A 25,830-nucleotide genomic window follows, 5' to 3' on the forward strand; every position below is an offset into this window, starting at 1 on the left:
GGTACATTACATTTGTGCATTTACTACCATCAACTTAACAAGATGACTATTAAGAACAAGTACCCTCTTTCTAAAATTGATGATTTATTTGATCAACTACAGGGAGCAAGTTATTTCTCAAAGATAGACCTTAGATCCGGCTATCATCAACTTAAAGTGAGAGAGTGTGATATTCCAAAGACAGCTTTCCGAACCCGTTATGGTCATTTTGAGTCTCTTGTCATGTCCTTTGGGTTAACCAATGCTCCAGCGACTTTCATGGATCTTATAAACCGAGTATTCAAGTTGTATCTGGATTTGTTTGTTATTATGTTCATAGATGATATTCTTGTATATTTTCAAAGTGAGGATAACTATGCGGATCATCTTTGAATCGTGTTGGAAACCCTTAGAGCTCATCAATTAGTCGCTAAATTTAGTAAGTGTTAATCTTAGTTAAGGTCAGTTGTTTTTTTTGGGTCACATTGTTTCTTCCAAAGGTTTTAGAGTTGATCTTTAAAAGACAGAAGCTGTGAAGAATTGGCCTAAACCTACCTCCCTATCTGATATTAGGAGTTTCTTGGGTCTAGCTGGTTACTACAGTTATTTTTTTGAGGGCTTCTCTTCTATCGCGTCTCCCATGAGATACCTGTGACAAGAATTTTCAAGAGTTGAAGACTTTACTCACTTCAGCCCCAGTGTTAGCTTTACCTGATGGAACTGATAGTCTTGTGGTGTATGATGCTTCTAGATTTGGTCTAGGTTGTATGTAGATGCAGATGGGTAAAGTTATAGCTTATGACTCTAGACAGTTGAAGCCTTATGATAAGAATTACCTTATCCATGATCTTGAATTAGCAGCTGTAGTATTTACTTTAAAAATTTGGAGACATTATTTGTATGGTGTTCATGTTGATGTTTTTAATGATCACAAAGCCTGCAGTATGTTTTTACTCAGAAGGAGTTTAACCCTAGACAAAGAATATGGTTAGAGTTGCTAAAGGACTACGATATGAGTGTGATGTATCACCCGGGAAAGGCCAATATTGTGGTAGATGCTCTTAGCAGGTTGTCTATGGGTAGTATAGCTCATGTAGAGAATGATAAGAAAGAATTAGCTTATGATGTGCATCGTTTGGCTAGGTTGGGTGTTAGATTGCTTGATTTCGCTGAAGGGAGTATGTTAGTTCAAAGTAGTTTGGAGTCCTCTTTGGTCTCGGAGGTAAAGGAGAAGTAGGACAGGGATCCTAGTTTGGTCTAACTGAAGGAGTCAGTTAAGGACCAGAAGGCAGAGGTTTTCTCCCAGGGGGAGATGGTGTGTTGAGATTGCAAGGTAGACTTTGTATTCCTAATGTTGATGAATTAAGGCAGAGAATTTTGGCTAAAGTGCATGACGCGTGATATTCTATTCATCCCAGTGCTACCAAGATGTACCGCAATTTACGAGAACTTTATTGGTGGAATGGTATGAAAATGGATATAGCAAAGTTCGTAGAGAAGTGTTCAACTTCCCAACAGGTTAAGATAGAACACCATAGACCCGATGGAATAATGCAAGAATTTAGTATCCCAACTTGGAAGTGAGAGAAAGTGAATATGGATTTTGTGACTAGTTTACCTCCTTCTCAACGTTGTCGTGATTTGATTTGGGTCGTTGTAGACTGGTTGACTAAGTCAGCCCATTTTCTACTAGTACATACATCTTTCACTGCTGAGGACTATGCTAAGCTATACCTTCGAGAGTTAGTCAGGTTGCATAGAGTTCCATTGTCTATCATCTCCAATAGAGGTACTCAATTTACTTCTTAGTTTTGGAGAGCCTTCCAGAAGGGTCTTGGCACCTAAGTTCATCTTAGCTCCACTTTTCATCTACAGACAGACAATCAGGCTAAGAGGACTATCCAGACTTTGGAGGATATGTTGAGGGCATGTGTTCTTAAATTCAAAGAAAGTTGGGATGAACAGTTGCCGTTGATTGAATTTTCTTACAACAATAGTTTTGATGCTAGTATTGGAATGGCTCCATTTGAAGCTTTGTATGAAAGAAGATGTAGAACGCCCATAAGTTGTTTCAAAGTGGGTGAAGCTGCTGCGATTGGACCTGATGCTGTGTTCGAGGCTATGGAGAAAGTTAATTTGGGCGAGGTTGAAGATAGCCCAGAGTTGTCAGAAGTTGTATGCAGATGTAAGAAGAACAACCCTTGAGTTTGAAGTTGGTGATCTGGTGTATTTGAAAATTTCACCCATGAAAGGGGTGAAAAGATTTGGAAAGAAAGGGAAGCTTAGTCCCTGATATGTAGGACCTTATAGAATTTTTAATCGTGTTGGGAAAACAGCTTATGAGATTGAGTTTCCTGCAAAGTTGTTAGCTGTCCATCCTGTATTTTATGTTTCTATGCTCAAAAAACACATTGGTGATTCTGTTGTTGTTGATCCATCAGAGAGCTTCGATGTTCGATATAGTCTTTCTTATGATGAAGTTCCAGTTGAGATTCTAGATTATCAAGTCCGAAGACTAAGGAACAAGGAAGTTCCCTTGGTTAAAGTTTTGTGGCAAAATCATTCAGTCGAGGGTGCTACTTGGGAAGTAGAAGCAGATATACGAGCCAGTTACCCTCATCTCTTCTCCATGAGTTCAAATCAAGCCCAAGGTACTATTCTTCCTCAATTCAGTTGTGCATTCAGCTATATGGTTACTCTCTCTATGATTCGTGCGTTCTGTGCAGTACTTAAAAGTTTAGAGAAAAGTAAACTCTTTGAGTGGGTCGTTCCAGCTGTGTGTCCTCATTTATTTTTCTTTCTCTTATTATTGACCTATCTGGCAACATTCGAGGATGAATGTTTCCAAGGGGGGAATATTGTAATACCCTGATCGTTCCTTAAGCCTAAATCTATCTTTTAAGTGGATAAGGGTGGATTCTAAATTGATTGATGTATATATTGTATTGTATTTCTCTAATCTCTACTTTTTGTCATGTAGAGCATTGAATAAGCTTTCCATTGATACCAATTTCATCGAAATCCGACATCGGACGAGGAAGTTATGGCCGTTTCACTAAGCAATGTCGGAATTGCCCAGGCCTGACGGTAGACCTGAAGGACTGCCAAGTCCTTGGTGGACCTTCAATTGTCCCATAAAGCCAAGGCAGTAACCCTTTTTTCTGGCCATTGTGCAATGGCCAAAATGGTGGGCCGCCAAAAATTTGATGGACTGTCAAGAGGACTGTCATGTCGAGGCAGAATGTCCCATTTCTAGCCCCCGAGTGATGAACGATCTTGTGGACCATCAGTTTCCTGAAAGATCATCACTTCAACCATCACATCGAGGCAGAATGTCCCATTTTTGGCACTCAAGTAACGGATGATTTGGTGGACCATCAGTTCCTCTGACGAACTGTCAGGTCGACCGTCACAAACCTCGATCAACAATTTTCAACTCTTTTTAAAAGGGCATTTTGGTATTTTCCGCCCATTTTGGTTTTATATATATCTATCCAAGTGGAGGAGAAAAGATCATTTTTCTCTCATTTCTCCTCCAAAATTCTCTAGAAACTAAGTTTTCTTCTAAAATCTTAAATCAAATCATCTCTAAGAAATTTAGGAATCTTCCAAAGATTTCGCCAAGTTATTCAAGAATTAAGTTCTCCAAGCTAAAGGCATCAAGAAACTTAGCTCAAAAGTGTAAAGAAGAGTTTCCAATCAAGCTTGTTCATCTTAAGAATTATAATCCAGGGTATGTGGGGTTTTGAACAATAGCAATTCTTTCGTTCTTGTGCTCAAAGCTTTGATTTTTATTATGGATCTATATGATTTTGCAAGTGGGTTTATACCCAAATTACTTCATCATTATATTATGATAATATAAATTATTCAAGCTTTGTTATACATGATTATTTTACAATTTCCAAGTTTTGACGATATTTAATATTGTAAATTTCAAGTTTCTACTGTGAGTTGGTATTTCAAGTGCTTTCAAGATATGTATCAATCTTTAAGCTTCCTTATGAAAAATTGGATTATTGAGTATATTGATTCATGAGAATGGAGTTGTTACAATGAGTGTTGATATTTCCTCAAAGTTATTGATGTTGCCGTGACTTAATGAATTGATGCATTTTGATATTGAGAAAGATTGATTTGATTTGAGTCGAGTTAAAGATTGATTTGACTTGAGTCGAGTTAGGAATCCACAAATTAATTATGATTTGATAAATGAGAAAGAGATTTGATTTGGTATTCATGATAGACCCTTGTGATGTTTGTGGTGGATTTTCTAACACGTTATGAGCTTATGTCTCGGAGTAGTATTTAGCACCGAACAGAAAATGTGGTATTTCTCCTAAAATTACGTGCCACCGTAGGATTGATATTGTTAATTGTGGGCTAGAGGCCGAGTATGAGATTGTGATCACTAAGTTTAGGTTGTATTCCCCGGCAAGAGTACGACGCTCCCGCCAATGTGGGGTTCTCTCCTTAGGAGGGCAAAACGTTAGACTCTATGTAGCTCACATGGTTTAGGTCGGTTATAAGAACCTCCCATGTCCATAAGAGTCGAGTTTCTTGAATTACATAGTCACTCTGAGTCTTGAGTTGAAAAGTTGAGTTGTTTATGATGATTTATGAGGTTTTAATCATATGATTTACTATCTAACTCAAGCCAAGTGAGCCATTATTGTACATATGCATTTTTCATGAAATTGATGATGATATTTACATTATTACATGAACCCCCACATACTCAGTACATTCCAAAGTGCTGACCCACATATTTTCCTATGGGCTATATTTTCTCTTAATGTAGGTTCAGGTACTTAGCCACGTTAGCAATATTTGGGTGCCTCTTTTCGTCTACTTAGTAGTGAGTCCTCATGGTTCGAAGACCGTGTTCATATTTTGTGATACCATTTAGTTGTTATGGCTTTTAGTACTGTTTGAGTCAGTTGGAGGTTTGTCCCAATGTCTCCTTGATTTTGATGTATAGAGGCTTTGTCAGACTAAAGGGTTGGTATGTTCAGAATTTCAGTATTTTTGACTGTACAGGCTAGTTTCTTATCTTATTCTAGTATGTTTATGATATTTCATTCTCTCTTATATTAGTACGACTATTGTAAAAGTTAGTTCTAGAAGTAATGGCAGGTTTAGAGGGTTATCTTGAGGCCGCGTGTGGCCTTAAGCACCGTGTGACATCTCGGGATGGTATCTTGGGGCGTAACAGTTTGAGCTCTATTCACCCGATATTCCATGTTTCTATGATGAAGAAGTGTGTGGGTTATCCATCGCAGATTTTACCTATCAAGGATATTGGTATTTCAGATTCTCTATGTTATGAAGAGGCCTCTGTGGAGATTTTAGATCGATTGGTTTGTCAGTTGTGGACCAAGGATGTAGCTTCAGTGAAGGTTCTATGGAGGAACCATAATCTTTAAGAGGCTACTTAAGAAGCAGAAGAGGACATGAAGTCCAAGTATCTACATTGCTTGCAAGATATAATCGGTATGATGATACCACTTCATAATGCCTTGATAATGGACTCCTTGAATTAGTGGTTTGGTTATGCGCTAAATGTTTTAATTGGACAATAATGACGGGTTATGATATCTAACCATGAAGGTATGAGTCCGATGGATGGACAATGAGAATTCATGTTTGCCGACATGAGGGTTGGTCTTGGCGACCATATGCTTGTAGGGTACACGGGAATCCCTTAAGTTTATACTTGTATATATGTATCATAGAGGGCGAAGGGTACATGGGAATCCCCAGTCCCTATGATAACTCTGATTCGTGTGGCTAGATGTATTGGGGCCCGTTCAGGGGGTAACACTGGACCCATATATATCGTGGGTGGATTATGATAGGAAATCTAAACAACCCAGGCTAAGGTTTTAAATGCATGCTAAACACAGTTCCCTTTCCCTGCACAGCATATATATGTATCTATGTGATTGGATGTCGTTATTTGCTTTGTTTTGAATTACTGGCTTATTCTTGTCTACATGCTAGTGTTCATTCTGCTATCCGTCTTTGGGCATTGTATTCCATGCGATGCAAGAACCAGCCATACTAATTCTTCTGCTTAGTGACTAGGATTTGGGGACAACTTAGAGTCAGACTGAAGTGGTGATCTTCCATACTCTTGAAGGCTCCATTTCATGTTATGCACTTATTATATTTTTGTTATTACCTTGGTTTGGTTTAGGCAATGGTTAGTAGCTTTTTTGGTCCAGATGTTATTGATTTTGGATAGAGGCTTTGTCAGAGAACTATGGGCATGGGCGGTGTCGATATTATTGTCAGCCTTGGTATTGGTATTGGCATTAGGGTTGACGCTGGTTGGACATTTGGTCGGATATTTTGTTGGGTATGGTTACGGACTTTATTGAATGTCTTTCAATTACTGTTACTTTATCTTGTTATATGTTTGAAATTCATCCTACATAGGGTGCTGAGCGATTACGGTTGAGTATTAGGGGTGGTCTCCGATCCCGATCATACTTGAGATGCCCGACATGACTTGGGCCTAGTTCCGGTCATGTCATAAAAAGAGTATAAATTGGACCTCAAATCAAAGAAAAGCCTAATTTACACTTTACCAGGGTAAACCCCCCAAAAATCACATTTAAAAACTAGTCTTTGAAGCTATTTTGAAGATGAATTCAATGAAAACCGATGGATTAAGGATTTAGAAACTTAACCATGAAAAAAAATTCTCAAAACACCCTTTGAAAATGACTTAATCCAAGCTCTAGAAGTTTAAAAATGGAGAATGAGGCTTTGGGTCGAGATTGAGGATTAAATTCTATCCAGGCAGAAATTACCCTTTGTGAATGTGATTCAATGATTTCGAATGCAAAGGTCAACCTTACCGGAGTCTCGTGTTTATGGTCAAGACTTCATGAATATGACGATAACCGCGCCAAACAAGACCTAATTTCCCTTCGTGAATGCGGCTGGGATACCGCGATCACAATAAATGTAGAAGCTACCCTATGCAAATGAGGTCCCACCATCGCATTCACGATGCCCATTATTTTCCTTCTCTGGGAATGCATCCCGGGTCCCCTAAATACAAAGAAAAACAAGTGTCTACACCAGCAATAGAAGCATCAACAACACACTTGATTAAAAAACTCTCCAAATGAACCCTTGATATTTGTTTGGGACTCCACAGAGACAGACTAATAATGCTACTAGACTAATTCTCATATTTCGAACTTAATGGCAATGTTGAATTTACAATAAAGGATCATTTTCAACAAATTAACCAACGGGACCCCCTTTAGGCCAAAATTTAACTAGTTTTCATATGGAGGGTTGATGTCACGAGCCGACCCCAGGTCTAGTAATGACGGGTTTCTTAAGCCTGCCGAAGGCCTGAGACCACCCTCTTGGCCTAGCCAACTAGAACACAAAATCCAGATCAACAACGAAAGACATCCAAAATATAAAGATAAAATAGTTAATGTAACTCGATGTAACTAATAGTCAATAAACAATAACCACCCACACTTTGTCAACAAAAGACTCTAAACCAAATACTAAGTTAGGTTAGGACATTCCCCCGACCTTGACCAAAGAGGGAATCCAAAATATAAAAAAAACTATTGAGATTTTGATAATCATAAGAGAAAGCACAGAAATGTCTAGCCTTTCGAAAGATACAAGCTCACCACTTTAACGCAAACCAACAGATGAACCAAAACCATCTAACTCTACACAAGGAAATCGAAGAAACCCCAGGACCCTACATCATGAAACAATATAGCATCTATGAATGGTTAGCGGGATGAGCGCTAGCATGTAACTCAAGGAAGGGATAAAATAATGCCATTTTCCAAACCAAACCAATGTCAATGTACATGTTAACATACATGAAATAAGCATAATGTTTTAAACAATTTGAAACTATGGCATGGCCACCGAGGCCTTTTTCAGAACCATTTTATACATTTAGCCATTAATTCACTGCGATAACTTTGAACAATAAGCATAACCATGTAATTGTCCATATTTCAAAACCAATTATGCAAATAGGTTGAGGTTAATACCAATTCCAAACTAAATTCCACAAAATTTGAGGGAATCCACGACCCCCTTCCCATTCATCATACCCATGCACAATTTTAGTTCAAAGACCATGAAATAAAGCATGAAAAACTATTCCAAAACCATAAGAAAACCAATCAAGTAACAACGATTCAAAACCCTCAACCCATCTTCCAAACCCATAATTTAAAATAACAAAATAATGATTAAACACATGACTTTTGGAAAAACCATTTAGGGAAGATATACATGCCTGAAAATACCAAGAATTTGGAAAAGGAAACCCCAATTTGAACCCTAGGTGCTCAATCCTTAGAAACACTAGCTTTATTTTGCTTTGGGAGAGTTTAAGAGAAGAGGATTATGTTTTTATTTGTTTATGGATGAAATAGGACCCTAGAAGTTTTTTTATGTCATGGGTAATGAGTTAAGTATGGGAAAAGAATGAAAATACCTTAAAAAAATATGCAGGAAAACTGTTACCAGTTTTATGGGTTAGGTGATGACTCATAATGACTGGTTACGAGCCTTTGCTTGGACTCATAGTCTAGGAAGTGACTTAGGACACCTTTACTGTAATGATTATGAGTCCCTCACCGTGACTTATGAAAAAATCTTATGACTCATAGGGTCTTAGTCGTGGTCAGGATACAAATATAGGAAATCCTCACTGGTTAAGCTACAACTGACTCTATACGTCTTGTGACGAGTGATAATGACTCATCACGTGAGTTGTTTCCTGGGCATTGATGACAAAAGTCAAGAAATTTACAGAGGCCAAAACCTAGGGTATTACATTACCCCTCCCCCAAGGATCATTCATCATCAAATGAGGAGCCAAGGCGCCCATTAGCACGATAATAAGGAAGAATGCACACATACCCAAACAACAAATTTGAAAGGCCACAAGAAAAAGAACGAAAGTCATACCTCAAGCATTTTCATCCAACACGGGGAATAGGAATTAATATTTGGACTTTATGTCCCTTCAACATTCCAAGTAGCTTCTTCCACCTTTTGATTTCTCCAAAGAACTTTCGCCGAAGCTATATCCTTAGTCCTTAACCTACGAACTTGTCTATCCAGAATTGCAATCGGGACTTTCTCATAGAACAAGGAATCTGAAATACCAACATCCTATATTGGGAAAATAAAAAAAAGATCACCTACATACTTTTTCAACATCGACACATGGAAAATAAGATGAATAGAACCCAAACTCCCAGGAAAATCCAACTTATAAGCAACATTCCCAACTCTCCTCAAAATATGATGCGGACCAACATAACAGGAATTGAGCTTCTCCTTTTTCCGTAAATTCATCACTCCCCTCATAGGAGAAACGTTCAAAAATAGATAATCACCTATAGCAAACTCCAACTCCCTTCGTCTCACATCCATATAAGACTTTTGGCGACCCTAAGTAGTCTTAAATCTTTCTCTAATTAGCTTCACCTTTTCCATGTCTTGGTGAACTAAATCAAGACCAAACAATCTAGTCTAACAAACCTTGAACCACCCAATAGGAGTCCTACAACTCTTACCATAAAGAGCCTCAAAAGGATCCATTTGAATACTCGAGTGATAACTATTACTATACACAAACTCAATAAGAGGTAAGTGATCCACCTAACTTTATTTAAAGTTAATCATGCAAGACATTAGCATATCGTCCAAGGTCTGATTAGTAAATTCCACTTGTCTATCCATTTGAGGGTGGAAAGTGGTGCTAATATTTACCTTAGTCCCCAAACATTTCTAAAATGAATGCTAAAAGTGAGAAGTAAATTCATACCTCAGTCTGAAATAACGCTCCATGTAATCTAACTATCTTCTCAATGAACAACTTAGCATAATCCTCTCTAGAGTAGGTAGTCCTTAAAGGTAAGAAATGAGCAAACTTAGTCATTCTATACACGATGACCCAAATCGAATCATACTGATTACGAGATTGAGGAAGACCCATACTGAAATCCATTTTGATCAACTCCCACTTCAAAATAGGCAACTTTATCTCTTAAGACATCCCACCAGACCATAAGTGTTCAACCTTCACTTACTGATAGACCATATACTTGGCCATAAAGTTTGCCACATCCTTCTTCATATTGCTCCACCAATAGATTTCCTTCAAGTCATGATATATTTTTGTTGAACCTGGATGAACTGTATACCTTATCTCATGAGCTTCAAGTTAAATCCTATCCCACAGTCTATCCAATCCAGGAACACACAAACTACCTTGATATCTCAAGACACCATCACAACCAATACAAAAGGCATAGCCTTTTGGTGACACCCATCACCATTAATTTGCATAATAACAGGGTTCAAAACCTATTTCTCCTTTACCGCAGCACCAAGAGATGATTTGACCACCTCTTTAACACCTCTCCATCATCAAAATCCAGGAGAAAAACTCCCAAGTTAGCTAGCTATTGGATATCCTAAACCAATCCCTTATTCTTCTCATCCATATGAGATAAGCTCCCTATAGACATCCTGCTAAGAGCATTAATAACCACATTAGCTTTACCTAAATGGTAGTGAAGACTCGTATCATAATCCTTAAGCAATTCAAACCACCACCTCTGCTGAAGATTCAACTTCTTTTGAGTGAAATATATTGTAAGCTCCTATGGTTTGAATAAATGTCCACATACACCCTATACAAATAATGACGCCAAATATTCAATGTCAAAACCACGCCGTATGAACCTTAATCTACCTAGAAGAATAAACCACAATCTTACCATGCCACATCAACACACAACCTAGTCTCACATGGGATGAATCACAATAAACAACAAAATAATCGGTACCCTCGAGTAGGGTCAAAAATGGCGCAGAAATTAACTTATCCTTCAACTTATTAAAGCTACCTTTACAGGCATCAGACTATAGGATCTTTACCTTTTTCTGAGTTAACTTTTACAATGGAGCAGCAATAGAGGAGTATCTCTCTACTATCCTTCTATAATACCCGACCAAGCCCTAGAAGCTCAAACTATTGGATAGAGTTGTGGGTCTAGGCCACTTCTTAAGAGCCTTCACTTTCTGTGGATCCACCTTGATCCCTTCGTTATCAACAACAAGCCCAATAAAAGTCCTAACATTCAACCAAAACTCACTCTTAGAAAATTTAGTATAAAACCTTTATTGCTTAAGAGTCTGTAACATAATTCATAGGTGATTGGCATGATGCTCCACACTCTTAGGATACACTAAGATATCATTAATAAACACTATTGCAAATAGATCCAAGAATTGTCTAAACACTCAATTCATAAGATCCATGCAAGTATTTGGAGCGTTAGTCAATCCAAATAACCTAACAAGGAATTCATAAAGACCATATCTTGTTTGGAAAGCAATATTGGGAATATAAGCCTCCCTAATATTCAATTGATGATACCCTAAACAAAGATCAATCTTACAGAAACATCTAACACCCTAAATCTAGTAAAAAAGATCATTAATCCTAGGAGGAGGGTACTTATTCTTCATTATAACCTTATTCAACTTTCGATAATCTATGTACATCTGAAGAGACCCATCTTTCTTACTCACGAAAAGCATGGTATCACCCCATGGAGAAATACTACGATGAATAAAGCTCCTATCAAGGAGATCCTTTAATTGCTCCTTTAGCTCTTTTAATTCAGTCGGAGCCATTCTATAAAGAGGAATAGAGATAGGACGAGTATCCGGTAGAAGATCATATCCCAAAGTCTATTTCCCTATCGAGAGGAATGCTAGAAAGATCTTTGGAAAACACTTCAGGAAACTCATTGACAATAAGCATAGATTGTAACGAGGGACCCTCAGAACTAGAATCTTCAACCCAAATGAGATGATACAAACACCCTTTAGAGGTCAACCTTCATGCTCTAAGATAAGAGATAAATATCTCCTTAGGCACTAAGGAACTTCCCTCCCATTTAATGATCGGTTCATTAGGAAATTAGAAACTGACCTTTCATATCCTACAATCCAGAGAAGCATAGCATGAATGAAGCCAATCCATCCCTAAGAATACGTCAAAATCTATCATATCAAGCTTTATCAAATCCACCAATGTCTCTTTATGATAAATAAACACCATACAACCCCTATAGATCTTTTTAGCCACAATAGAGTCACCCACTGAAGTAGAAATAGAGAAAGGGTCAAAAATATTTAGGACCAACACAAAATTGTACATACATATAAGGGGTAATATAAGATAGGGTAGACCCCAGATCAAGAAAATAATACATATCACAAAAGAAGAGTTGCAACATACTAGTAACAACATCAAAGATGTCTCAGATTCCTGACAGGTGGCAAGAGCATAAAGATGATTCCGATCAATGTCGGTACCAAAAATAGCACCCTTTTACAAAGAAGTCAAAGAAGTAGTGACCAAAAATTTGTTATCCCCAGTGGCTAACTTAGCCACAGGATAGTCTCTCCGGATATGGACAGGCTGACCATAATTAAAGCATCAATTTCTTGCCTCATCACAATAACCATGATGAAGCTGACCTTAAAATCTACAAAGAGGATAAAGTGGGGATGACTGATCTCCAATAGCTAAAGACTGGAAACCCTGTGCCTTAGGACCACTACTATCCTAAAAATGACGATTACCAGATGACTTCAGATAAGGAGCACTAGCCAAAGAATATGAACCAAAATTTCCCTATTTTTTTCTTACTCCACTATCTACTATCTCCCATACTTGCTTGCTGAGCTCCAACCTTTTCTGAATACATGAACTTCTTATTCTGCCTCTCTCTTATTTCTACCTACTTCTTTTTATCTTCAACCAACTATCTATAAACTAGCATGTCCACATCATTGTTCAATATCGCAGCCTTACACACCAATACTAAGTCACGGGATAACCCAAAGAAAATTTCTTATCTTAGATCTCTTGCTGGACACCAATTTTAAAGAATAACGAGATAATTGCTGAAATTTTAGGACATAATCCTTCACAATTATCTTGCCCTACTAAAAATTCATAAACTCCTCAGCTTTAGCTTCCCCCAGCTTTGAAGGAAATAAATGTTCAAGAAATGCCCCTGAGAACTCATCCCATAAGGCTAGCTCCCCATTATCACCTCTCAACTGCTCCCACTCTTTATACCACTGATAAGCTATATCCTTCAACTTGTATGAAAGAAACTCTACACCCTTAGAATCAGTAGTATGTAACACCCTAAATATCTTATCTATTTCATCATCAAACCCTTGAGGACCATCCTCAACCTTAGAGACTGTGAAGGTTAGGGGATTTAACCTTATGAACTGGCCAACTCTAGTGACTTCATAAGAAGGAGCAATAGAAACAACATGGTCCAACTAACGAGACTGAGATATCACCAACTGAGTAAGCTAATGAATAGACTGATGGAACCCCGTATTAGAGATATCTCCCTGAGGTGGATGATCATAAGTATCACCAGCCTGGAAGCCTGAGGAGGACTAGGTAGGGATGGGTAGAACTCCATATGCGACAATACAATTAGGAGAAGGGACCCTAGAATGTGTCTGCACTCCATATATAGGAAGAGTTCCATAAACATTTTCCTCAGGTAGGATAGAAGGTCCATCAAAGTTTCTATAAGCATCAGATCTTCAGAGAGGTATGATCTGAAATGAGAGTAAATCAAAGATTAGAGGAATTTCAAGACACCAAACTCTGTAGCCTGAAATAGAATACAAGAAAGGAAAACATTCCTAAATGCCTGGTAGCCTCTCCCTTATTAGTGTGGTGCGCTACATACCCATAAAAGAGACTATGTGATATAACTTTGTGGACACCCAAAGACCCTGAACCAATGCTTTAATACCAAGTTTTTCATGACCCAACCCCAGGCCTAGTCGTGATAGGTATCTCAAGCTCGCCTAGGGATAGAGACCACCCCCTTAGCCTAGCCAAATAGAACACAAAATCCAAATAAACAGGGAAAGGCATCCAAAATATAAAGAAAAAATAGTTAGTGTAACTCAATGGAACTAAGAATCAATAAAAAATAACCACCCATATTTTGTCCATAGAAGACTCTAAACCAAAATACCAAGTTAGGTCGGGACATGCCCCCAACCATGAGCAAAAAGGGAATCTAGAATATAAAAGAAACCTTTTAGATTTTGATACTCATAAAAGAAAGTAGTGAAATGTTTGGCGTTTCAAAATATGAAGGCTTGCCACTTCAACGTAGACTAACCGACAAACCAGAATGACCTAACTCTGCATAAGGAAACCAAAAAACCCTAAGACCCTATATCATGAAACAGTGTAGTGTCCTAGGATGGTTAGCGGGGTGATCTCTATCATGTAACCCAGGGAAGAGATAAATTAATGCCATTTTTCAAAACAAAACCAATCTTAATATACATGTTCACATACATGCATATGCATATACATAAGATGCCGAGATAGGGTACAGGATTTCAAAACCATTAACCTGGACCGTGTAGCTCTAACCACCCTAAGGGCACCCAGAAGCTATATGGGTTCAGCTTCCCTTGCTGCAAGGGTCCAGTACATGTTAGCCGTATGAACTAGGAAAAATCTGAGAAAAAGCTAGGTAATCCATGACCCCATTTATTCAAAAATATGTATAAAGTGTGAACTATGCACATGGTCATAAAGACCACCACGTCGGCAAATGGGGTTTCAAGTATTGGCCCTTCGGGACCTCCGCTTCCGTGGCAAGCTACACAACCCTCTTTAAGCCTAATTAAAACATTTGCACATAACCCATCCATTTAACCAAGTGGTAATCCATTTAGGCATTTATAGTTGGTATCGTCATACCAATTAACTATGCTTGGAAGCTTATAGAATTCTATTATCTAATTATCCATCATCCTGGGGAATCCACGACCCCTATGTTCCAATTTAAAACCATACCATGGCCAACGAGGAACTTTTCAAAACAATTTTTATCCATTTAGACATAATGCAATGTGATGGCTTAGAATAAGCAAAACCATATAATTGTCCATATTTCAAAACCAAGTATGCATGTGGGTTGAGGTTAATAACAATTCCAAATCAAATTCCATACAAATTTAGGGAATCAATTACCCTCTTCCCAGTCACCATACCTATGCACAATTTCAGTTCAAAGACCATGAAATAAAGCATGAAAAAACATTCTAGAACTATGAGAAAACTAACCAAGTAACAACTATTCAAAACCCTCAACCCATCATTCCAAACCCATAATTTTAAATCACATAAAAAATGATTAAACACATGTCTTTATGAAAAGCCAAGTTAGGACATAGATACATGCCTAAAAATAACAAGAATTTGGAGAAGGAAACTCTAATTTGAACCTTAGGTGCTCAATCCTTAGAAACCCTAACTTCCTTTTGCTTTAGGAGAGTTTAAGAGAAGAGAAGTGTGTTTTGATTTGTTTATGGATGATAATGGGACCCTAGAAGTGTTTTTATGTCGTGCGTAATGTGTTAAGGATAGGAAAAGACTAAAAATCCCTAAATAAAAACGTGCAAGAAAATTATTTCCAGTCATTACGGGTTAGGTGATGACTCATAATGAATAGATACATGTCTTTGCTAGGACTCATTGTCTAGGCAGTGACTCAGGGTACCCTTACTGTTATGGTCATGAGTCATTCTCCATGAATTGTGATCACACCTTATGACTCATAGGGTCTTAGTGGTGGTCAGGATAAAAACATGGGCAATTCTCATTGGTTAAGTCGAGATCAGGCTCTATACAACTCGTGATAAGTGATAATTACTAGTCACGTGAGTCGTTTACTTGGGTAGTGATGACAAAAGTCAAGAAATTTATAGAGGCCAAAACTTGGGTTTTAAAGTTGAAATGCAAAATAAAAGTTTCAAATCTGAAGCAACCCTGCTATTGTTTCAAATTCAACATTCTGGATCTAACAAATCTATTAGAACCATCATGCGATGCTTGAATCATAAAATGTTGTCAAAAGTAAAAATAATATCTTTAAGGAATTTCAAACCACAAATTCATATATAAAACTTCTAAATGCATTGAGGACCGTGCCAACCATACCTATAACTCACAAATATGATAAAAACACAGGGAAGTGAAAATAGTTGAAACACAAATGTTTCTAAATTTCAATATGAGGGTCATTACTGTGTCCACCACCAAGATTCACGTTCGTCCTCAAGAATACAATAAAGAACACACTAAAATAGGTAAAGGATAGAAAACACCCTTGAGAAACATCAAGCAAGAACTCCAACATGGTGTCACAACTATAGAACTACTGGTCTTACCATCGAACAAAAAATCTATCACATTAGGACTCACTAGGTTACACACTAGCATCTAAGACCAAATTCTCAATGAAGTCAAATTTCTATATTTTCAAACTTCCTGTATATCCAAAATCTGAGTCAAACATAATAGAATTACTAAATATACTTGGATAAACTAAACCTGGCTAGAACATTACCGACAATCACAAGACCAAAAATCATCTTCGGATCCAGCAAATATCAAGGTACTCATAAATCACATAACAGATTTGATACTATCACTATCAAATCAAACAACTCTATAATCTTAGGCTGAAGATACTACACAAGAAACTGGTATCAAAACTATATAAAACCTTAAAAGTTACATTTAGCATGCTAGATCACTATTCAATAGTCAAATTCCACTGCTTAACCCTTTAAAGCAATATAAAATCATCATAATACTCTATATACCATAGACATTAAATCTTTAAATAACACAAAAAACCACAAGCAACTCATCACAAGAACACATACAACACTCAATATCTAAAAGCCATCAAACAACTTGAAGTATTTAATAATTTGGTTGAAGAAGTAGTCATTATGATCCCGTATATATAAGCAACCCATCATAATAGAAAAAAATAAACCCATAGAAGTTTTTCAATAGCCACTATATATCACTAACGGATGACCAAATCATGAATCAAAACACAAGAAAATCACCACTAAACTCTACATAAGCTATTGATGAACCATACTATCAGGACTTCAAATTTCTATCTCAACCCTATGGATAAACTTTGACTATAACAAATATACGTTTGCACAAAACTCTATATCTTTTTCATTAACTCTCTTCCCATTCAATATTTATTAACACGAGAGCAGTGGACTAATAAGGTATAAACTAGACTAGCTCGATTATCATTCCACTTTCCTTAACACAAAGTCCATTGAGAATAACACGTACTCTAATTGAAGCTTATGGGGAAGAATATTCCACCAAAACCACTTAGCTACTACTAAGGAGGAATTTTATAATGAAATTTTCCTTTCTAGTCAGAACTCTATCCAAAGAATCCATTATAAGCTAAAATCCTTGAAATCTAATCGAGAAGTGTCTCAATACCATCAAATCCTATTATGCAAGCAAAGGCTAATCACTAAGAAAGTAACAATACGTAAGGCATGAAGGTAAAAAATTATTTCCTTATCCAACTAAAATTCTTCAATTGCAATCCTTCTAAGTTGGTTGCATCAAGTCCAACCTATCACAAGGTCTTCTTGCCTAATCTTGTAAGTACCACTAGTTATTCCACAAACTTGATATAGTCAACACGCATTAACTCAAACCACCAATACATAAAAGTGACCTTCTAAAGCATCTAACGCATGTACATACTCTAGCATTAACACTTACAGACAACCTACACAAGCCTTATAGGGATAACTTTCTTTACTTACATCTCCCTGCCCTAATTATCGAATTACTTTTTCGATCTCAATTGACCATTGACTCTTTTGTAAACCTCTGTATTACTTTCTAAAATTTAAATATGTCAAAACCCATAATCGATCCACCACTAGTCCATAAAATGATCATCAAAGAGATCATACCCAAATATATAAAAATCCATAAAACTCATAAAATCAAACCAAATTCGTCTATGCACTCTGAGTGAATCACAACATAGGACCTATCCACCTAATCACCACTAAGGAACTATCTTCAGCGTAACAATATGAATAGAACCCAACCAACTCTTGAATTATCTCAAAACTCAATGTCGAATAAATAAACACAAGAAGAAAAAAGACTGTTATCAAATACTGCAAAGATAGATCAAAGGTGGACTAAAATCATACTTGTAGCTACGATACCAAAAACTCATACCTTATTTCTATTTTATGGAACCTGATACAAAAATTGATCTTCTCTTGAAGCAACTGATAAAGTATCTCTTTGTCTAAGTTATGGGAAATCCCTCCTATAGTGCCAAAGATTACCACATAAAAAGTAACCCAAAGAAGTCAGAGCCTACTAAACTAGGCTTGAGAACATTATCGACCACCAAAATGTAACTCTCTCTAACTATAACCAGAATAAACCTAAACTCCATCATGTACTTAACTATCCTCATCAAATCTGTGGGCCTCTGGCCCATAAGCCTCTTATATCTCCATTAGATTACTCTAAAAACTCTTGAGAAAACTAATCCTATAAAAAAATAAGGTAATCTAACTAATATACTCTTTACAAACCTCCACTACTATTTTGCTAGCCCAAATAATTGAAAGAAAGTGAAGTCTACACCATTAGAATGTACCAGAATCCACCAGGCTCAACCAATGTAGCCTCTCACAACAACTAAAAAAGAATATATAAGCATCAACACTGGGATCTCTATCAAATTTAAGAAGGTCTGTCCTCAAGAACTCTATATATATAATCTATACTTCCATGGATATGAAGGGTAAAGTCATTGGATGTGGAGTAATCTCTGGCAATATCTCATTAACACTAGGAGATATAATAGGAGTCACATGTATATCTAGAGTTTGAAGCCTTGAAATAGCATGGTAAATTAAGATAGAAGCTACCCTTTGAAGGAAATTAGACACTCAAACCAAACAATTCTCAAGCATAGGTATGATGACAGACAGTGCCTTCGCTAGCCTCAACCCCTCTAAATCACTAGGCCTATAACTACTAAACACTCTAAAACCTAAAGAGTAAACATTGACCTAAACTCTAGCTGGTCTGGATATCCTGATCTAATCTCTACCTTAATCCCTACTTATACTATGTACCAAAGGCACGAGCTCTAAATCTTTAGCTAAGGAAGAATACATGCTTACCATCTATGAGAGAATAAATAAGATATTTTTGAGTTATTCAAAGTTATTAATGGAGAAAGAAGAATAAAGAAATAGATTTCACCTAAAATCATATAGCCTCTCAAAGATAGATAATGAATGTCTCCATACAGATCTATAATACTTTACTAGACTTGGCTTGTATTAATGAAATTAATAAACCTGGAGCTATAGTACCAACTTGTCACAATAAAAATAAGCATGTAATGGCACTTGTCGTAGCCTTGGAACAAGTAACCCTAACCCAACCAAAAGAACATGAATTATGAAATAGAAAATGGAAGCAAAAGAATACTATAATGCCAAATTTATATAAATAAGACATAAAACTCCAAAATGTATCCCAGATCTAGTTGTCACGAGTAAAAGCCTCTAATATAGATTAATATTAAGAATAACCATCTAAAATTTCTTAGATAAAAATAAAATATAAGATATAACTCAATATATTCGAGAAGTTTCAAAGTGCATCAACTGCTTGAACCAATACTTGTAGAGAGTGCAAAAAATAAGAAAAAAAAGAAAAGCAAGGTGAGTACGAAACCACGTGTACTCAACAAGCATCATCGATAATCAATCCTAATCCAAAGGAATGATGAGAAATACTTCCCCAAATACCCAAGGTTTCATAAATAATTTATGACCAAAAATACACTATTTCATCCTATCAGGGTAACCCAACATAACAGGCACATAAGGAACTATATAGGATAAAAACTTTAGTCTAGATGAGTCAATGCTAGATATTTCATGATCCATAATTAAGGAAAATCATTTCAGAAGGAGACTCACTATTACAATTCATCAGGCTTGGTCAATTACAATCAACCAATATTATGGGATACAGTAAGTAGAGTGAATGTAAAAGTGTTTGACATACTACAAAAAGGTGTGATACAAAGTGCAATGTAATAATGCGATGTAATGTAATGATGATAAATAGTTAAAAGTCATTACATAAATTTTTCTATACACCTATTGAGCCTCAATGCTCCAAAAGTAGGACCCATAGGGGGTTCACAATCCATCTACTTTCCATAATGTCGATCCACTCTCCAACTTATGTTCACGGATTAAGATTCCTACAATGTCCCATAAAATATCTCAGTCAACCCGACTGACACATTCCTTGGTCTAGGCATTTAAAAGTGTCTCCTAATTTTTCAAAGTATATGTCTCTTAGTGGTATCAATCTCATGAACATGTATGAATGATATGAGTATATATGCTCATAGCTAAATTAGTATGAAGATATAAATCACTTAATACAAGTATAAGTGAACTGAAAATCAACTCAATATAACAATGTTCCATGATTTAAATTATCATAGCAAATAGTCATTCATGACATTAATAATATCATTTAAAGTCACTCATTTAGGAATCATCAATATGACAAAAGCAATTAATGCACTAACATGGTTTATGATAACAAGTGAAACTTTTACTTACTGATATGTTAATAAATATGTAATTAAATGAAGAATCATCGCCAACAATAATAACTCAATCCCTCACTTGGGAATCACCATAATACATGCTCTTAAAATCAGTAATAATATGCACAAAAGTCCTCACTCGAGCACATGATAATAAATAACATTTCCAAAGACAAAATATTATGGAACTACCCAAACCTACCTTTTTTGGTACAATAAGTCTCATCCTCTATTGCAAGTCTATTTATACACTAAGAGAGTTTTCCCGTATGATAAGTTTAACCCTCTATTACAAGTCTATTTATACACTAAGTATTCTCTAAAGATCAATTATTCTATAACCAACAATAATAACATAATTATTCTCTAAAGGTCAGTAAGCCCTCATCATCAACAAAGTCCACTAAACAAGATTCAAGATCTAAAATTAGCATCCAATAGTAATTATTCAAGATCACTATAATATCTACCTACATTCTACTCTAAGGATAGTTACAAGCTGTAATACTAACTAGGAAAGGCCAAAATCTAACTATAATTCACTAAAAACTTTGTTTGCCATGGAACTTCTCATTATTTAACCTAAGTGGGACCTCTATATTCTAATTGAATCATAACATACCCATAAATAAGTATACAACACACAAAAACTTTTGAAAAAATTAAGGCACATCTCAACTTGCCTTTAAAGAAGATCGACAAGCCAAAACACAACCAAGAAATCAATCAGAACCTCTACTTCCTTGAATAATCTCCAAACACAACAAATCTAATCAAATAATACACCTGAAAGTCAAAAGGAGTCCGATGATATCTATATCGACTATATTTGCTTTGAGTCTAAAATTTTCTTCAAAAATTAATTTCAAATTAAAAGCATAAAATATAAATAATGTTTAAGAATGATCTTCCCTATATCAAGAGGTGTTCGTAGCTAAAATCCCATTCGATATTGTATAAAAATCGGACCTAAAATTAAAGAAAACCCCAATACATATTACTGGGTAAACAACCTCAAAAATCATATTTAAACAAGTATTTAAAGTTTTTGTAAAGATAAAATCAATAGAAAATGATGGAATAAAGATTTAGAAACTTTACCATGAATTAAATCTCAAGAACTCCATTGAAAATGCCTTAATATGATATTTATAAGCCTAAAACGTAGAAATGACGCTTAGGATAGAGATTGGGCGTTAAATTCTATCAAGGTAGAAATTACCCTTCATAAACACGATCTAGTGGACGTGAATACCAAGATCAACCCAACTCGAGTCCCATGTTTAGGGTCCATCCTTCGTAAATTGGATGAAGGTCGACCCAAATCAGACCCTCATAACCATTTGTGAATGTGGTTGGGACACTACAATCGGGATGAAAAAAATGCTACCTTCATAAATGTGGTCCCACCATTACATTTTTGATGCATAACATTTCATTCTCCATGAATGCATCCATGGGACTGCGAACACAAAAATGGTCTGGTAGCTGCACCAGAAATATCAACATCAGTAACACACTTGGTTCAAAAACTTTTCCAATGGACCATCGAAATTTGTTTGGGATTCCATAGAAATAGATTAATAAAGCAACTAAACTAATAATGTTCTAGACTCAATGGTATCAATTGGATTTTGATAAACGATCATTTTCATCCAATTAACTCCTGAGATCCCCTTTAGGTCAAAATTAACTAGTTTTCTCGTGGACAGTCGAAATACAAAATAAAGGCTCCAAACCTAAACCAACCTTGCTACTTACCCAAATTCGATATTTCAGATCTAATGAAACTATTAGAATTATCTCCCAAGGCTCGGTTCACAAAACATTGGCCGAATTTAAACAAATCTCTTTAAGGAAGTTCAAAACTTCAAATTTATATATCACACTTTTGAATGCATCAGAGACTATGTCAACCATATCCACAACTCATAAATGAGATAAAGCAACCACAGAAATGACAAATAATCAAAACACAGAAATTTCAAATTTTTGTATGGGGGTCATTACATCTCAATGATACAATCACAATATATCCATAAAATATCATAGTAACATTGAGGAGGTCTATTTCAGTCCTAGATGTTTTCATCATAGTATATAGGAATACTATGATAGTATCATAGAGGATTGTTCCAATCCACCTTTTATCATTTTAACAATTTATTCTTAGGTTTATTTGTTATTCCTTTATATTTAGTTAGTTTAAAATTAGTAAGATAATAGCTTTATATTTATATTAATTTTAATATTCAAAAGAAATGACAATTTTTATATATATATATATATTAAAAAAGAATATTAATTTTATTTATTTATTTATTTATATATTTTTATTATTTAAAAAATAAATAACTACTCTACTTATTGTTATATTTAAATAAAATAAATAAACAACACAGAAAGAAAAATAAAGTATCAAAATAATTAAGGGGGGGAGGGTAGGTAAGTTCCAAAAACTAGGTGACTAACACAAAAATAGTTTTATTAAAGCTTCCACCTTAAAATGTTTCAATCATAAAAAAAAATTATATTACCAACATGGGTTGTGGTGTAGTGGTAGGACTACTCCGCCCTTAACCAGATGAATTAGGTTCGAGCACTGGGCATGAAAAAAATCCTATTGGGAGCGCCACCCATAGAATGAGACCTACAGTGCATGATCCAGATTAGTCGGGGGTCCAATATAGGTACCGACATCGGGTTGGAAACCAAAAAAATAAAATTGCATTAATATTTAATGTTAAATAATCCATTAAAATCTCACAATTTGCGCAAGGAGAAGAAAGGAAAATTGTACAACAATTTATCAAGTTGGCCGAAATCAAAGTTCCTTTGAATGGGGCACGCACTATAATTATTTTGTAGCTCCTGGATATTTTTGAGTTATTAAGGAAGGAGGTATTGGGATGTAAATACTTTAGGTTTTACGTCTATTTTATTTTTTATTTTCCAGTCAGTGTGCGGTATCCATATTGAAGTTCCACTAAATTCGAATTCGCATTAAAAAGTCCCAGATTGGGGTAAAACTCTCTAACAAAGGCGACTACAAAGTGAGGAAGGCTCAAACCCAAGACCTATGATTAAGAATAGAGGATTACTTACCACTATATCACAATCCTTACTGGTATCATAAACCTTGTTAAAAATTACCTTATGATCAAAAATTTTTTAGAAAGAGACATACAAAAAATCTATTAAAAACATAAAAATATTAGTACAATCAATTACGATGATAAAGATTAGAGTTATTATGGAATCCTATGAATTCAAACTATTTTAGAAAAATTAAAGTTCAATGTTAAAATTCACGTTCTTGATAATTCATGTGAACACTCATAGTTTTCATGTAATACCTCGTACTTCTACCTAGCTTAAAATCATCCAGAGTATGTTAGAAACTTACTTTGAAAGATGAATCCACTTTTATATATGTAGAATTTTTATGATTTTCACTTTTTATCATGTGAAAAATTTAATTAGCTTTCCAACGATACCAATTTCATCCAAATACGGTATCGGAGTAGAAAGTTATGGCCGTTTTATAGAAAAAAGTCAAAACTGCCCAGGTGCGATGATGAGGGCCGATGAGCCATCGAGCTAGCGATGGACCCCAGGTGCGATGATGATGGCCGATAGACCATCGAGCTGGTGATGGACCCCAGGTGCGATAATAAGGGCCGACAGACCATCGAGCTAGTGATGGACCATTACCTAAATGGTCGCAGTAAAGGCAGTGAGACCACCTTCTGCCTAAGAGCGACGACTCAGGATGATGGATCGTTAAGAGAGCCACCGCCTAAGCCATCGCAGTAGAGATAGTAAACCCCTATTCTGCCTAGGTATGATAGTCAGGATCGATGGACCATCGACCCAATGATGTACCATCGAACCCACCATCGCATAGTTTATTTATTTATTCTAAAGTCATTTTTTAGGGTATTTGGGCCGTTTCTATCCATTTTAAACCTAAATTATATTAGACGAGGCTCATAAGTTCATTATCCATCTACAACATCAAATTAGTGTTTTCTCTTAAAGATAATCCCTAATAACAAGATCCAAATCCTTCTTCAAGAAACTAAGAGATTCAAAGTTCTTCAAGTCAACTTCAAGAAACTCACAACCCAGGTATGTCATGTGTTGAGTCATGGGTTCCTTCCACCCATGAAGCTCAAGAATATCTTTTCAAAATCCAAAATTTATGTATTTATGAATCTTCATGATTTAAATTAAATTAAAATTCATGTTATGTTGTGGGGTTTTGATTCATGTTTGAAATTACATATTCCAATGATTGACCCTAGGATATGGTGATTTGCATAATAATCATGATAAACCCTTAAATTTACACGTTGATTGATGTATCCATGATTATTAGATATGTTGATGATTGTATAATCAAAGCATGCTCCCCATGTGTTCTATTAAATGCCTATGTGAAGGCAAACTGCCATGTGTACCCAAAAATTTAGTAGTGTTCATAGAATCAGTGTCATGTTTTCAAGATACTCTCAATCAAGCCCTGATCCATAGAATTCAGTCAGTCTCATGACTCAGGAAAACTAAGTAATCTCAGTAGTATTCCGTTAGTCAACGAAACTCAGTTAACTCAGTCCAGTTCAAGTCAGTTAATCATGTTCAGTGTCTATTCAGATAGGAGTAGAAATTAGCACCGACTGGACCCAAGAATAAGAACCCACCTATTATATGAGGGTTTGATTCTTAGAAGCAATCCTTGCATTCCAAAACTACATAGCCAGCACAGGTTGAGACATCATAGACTGTTATGTAAGGGTAGATAAGATGGCCTAACCTATTTTATGAGGGTTCCCACCATTCTTACTAGAGTTACCTACTATATTAGGGTTACTCATAGATTGTACTTACCAGTGGTGCGGTATTGACACACTTCTAATTGGGGTTACAGATTGGACCCCAACTCAGCTATATTGCCTTATTTAGGGTATGTCATTTAGATGACTAATTCCCATAGTTTCAATTTCAGATCAGGTCTGTTAGATACAGTTATTTAGTCTCAGTAAAAGAACTCAAATAGTTTTTAGATTTCAGGACTGTCAGATACAGTCAACTCAAAATAGTATGAAACTCAGCTAGTTCCATCAGAACCTAGACTGTCAGATATAGTTACTCAGTATTAGTTATTTTAGTTATACAGTTATCAGTATCTCATGTTATTTGTACTAAGACTCAATAATCATGTTATCACAAACCT

The sequence above is a fragment of the Capsicum annuum genome, chromosome 3 (assembly GCF_002878395.1).
Source record: "Capsicum annuum cultivar UCD-10X-F1 chromosome 3, UCD10Xv1.1, whole genome shotgun sequence".
Taxonomy (NCBI): domain Eukaryota; kingdom Viridiplantae; phylum Streptophyta; class Magnoliopsida; order Solanales; family Solanaceae; genus Capsicum; species Capsicum annuum.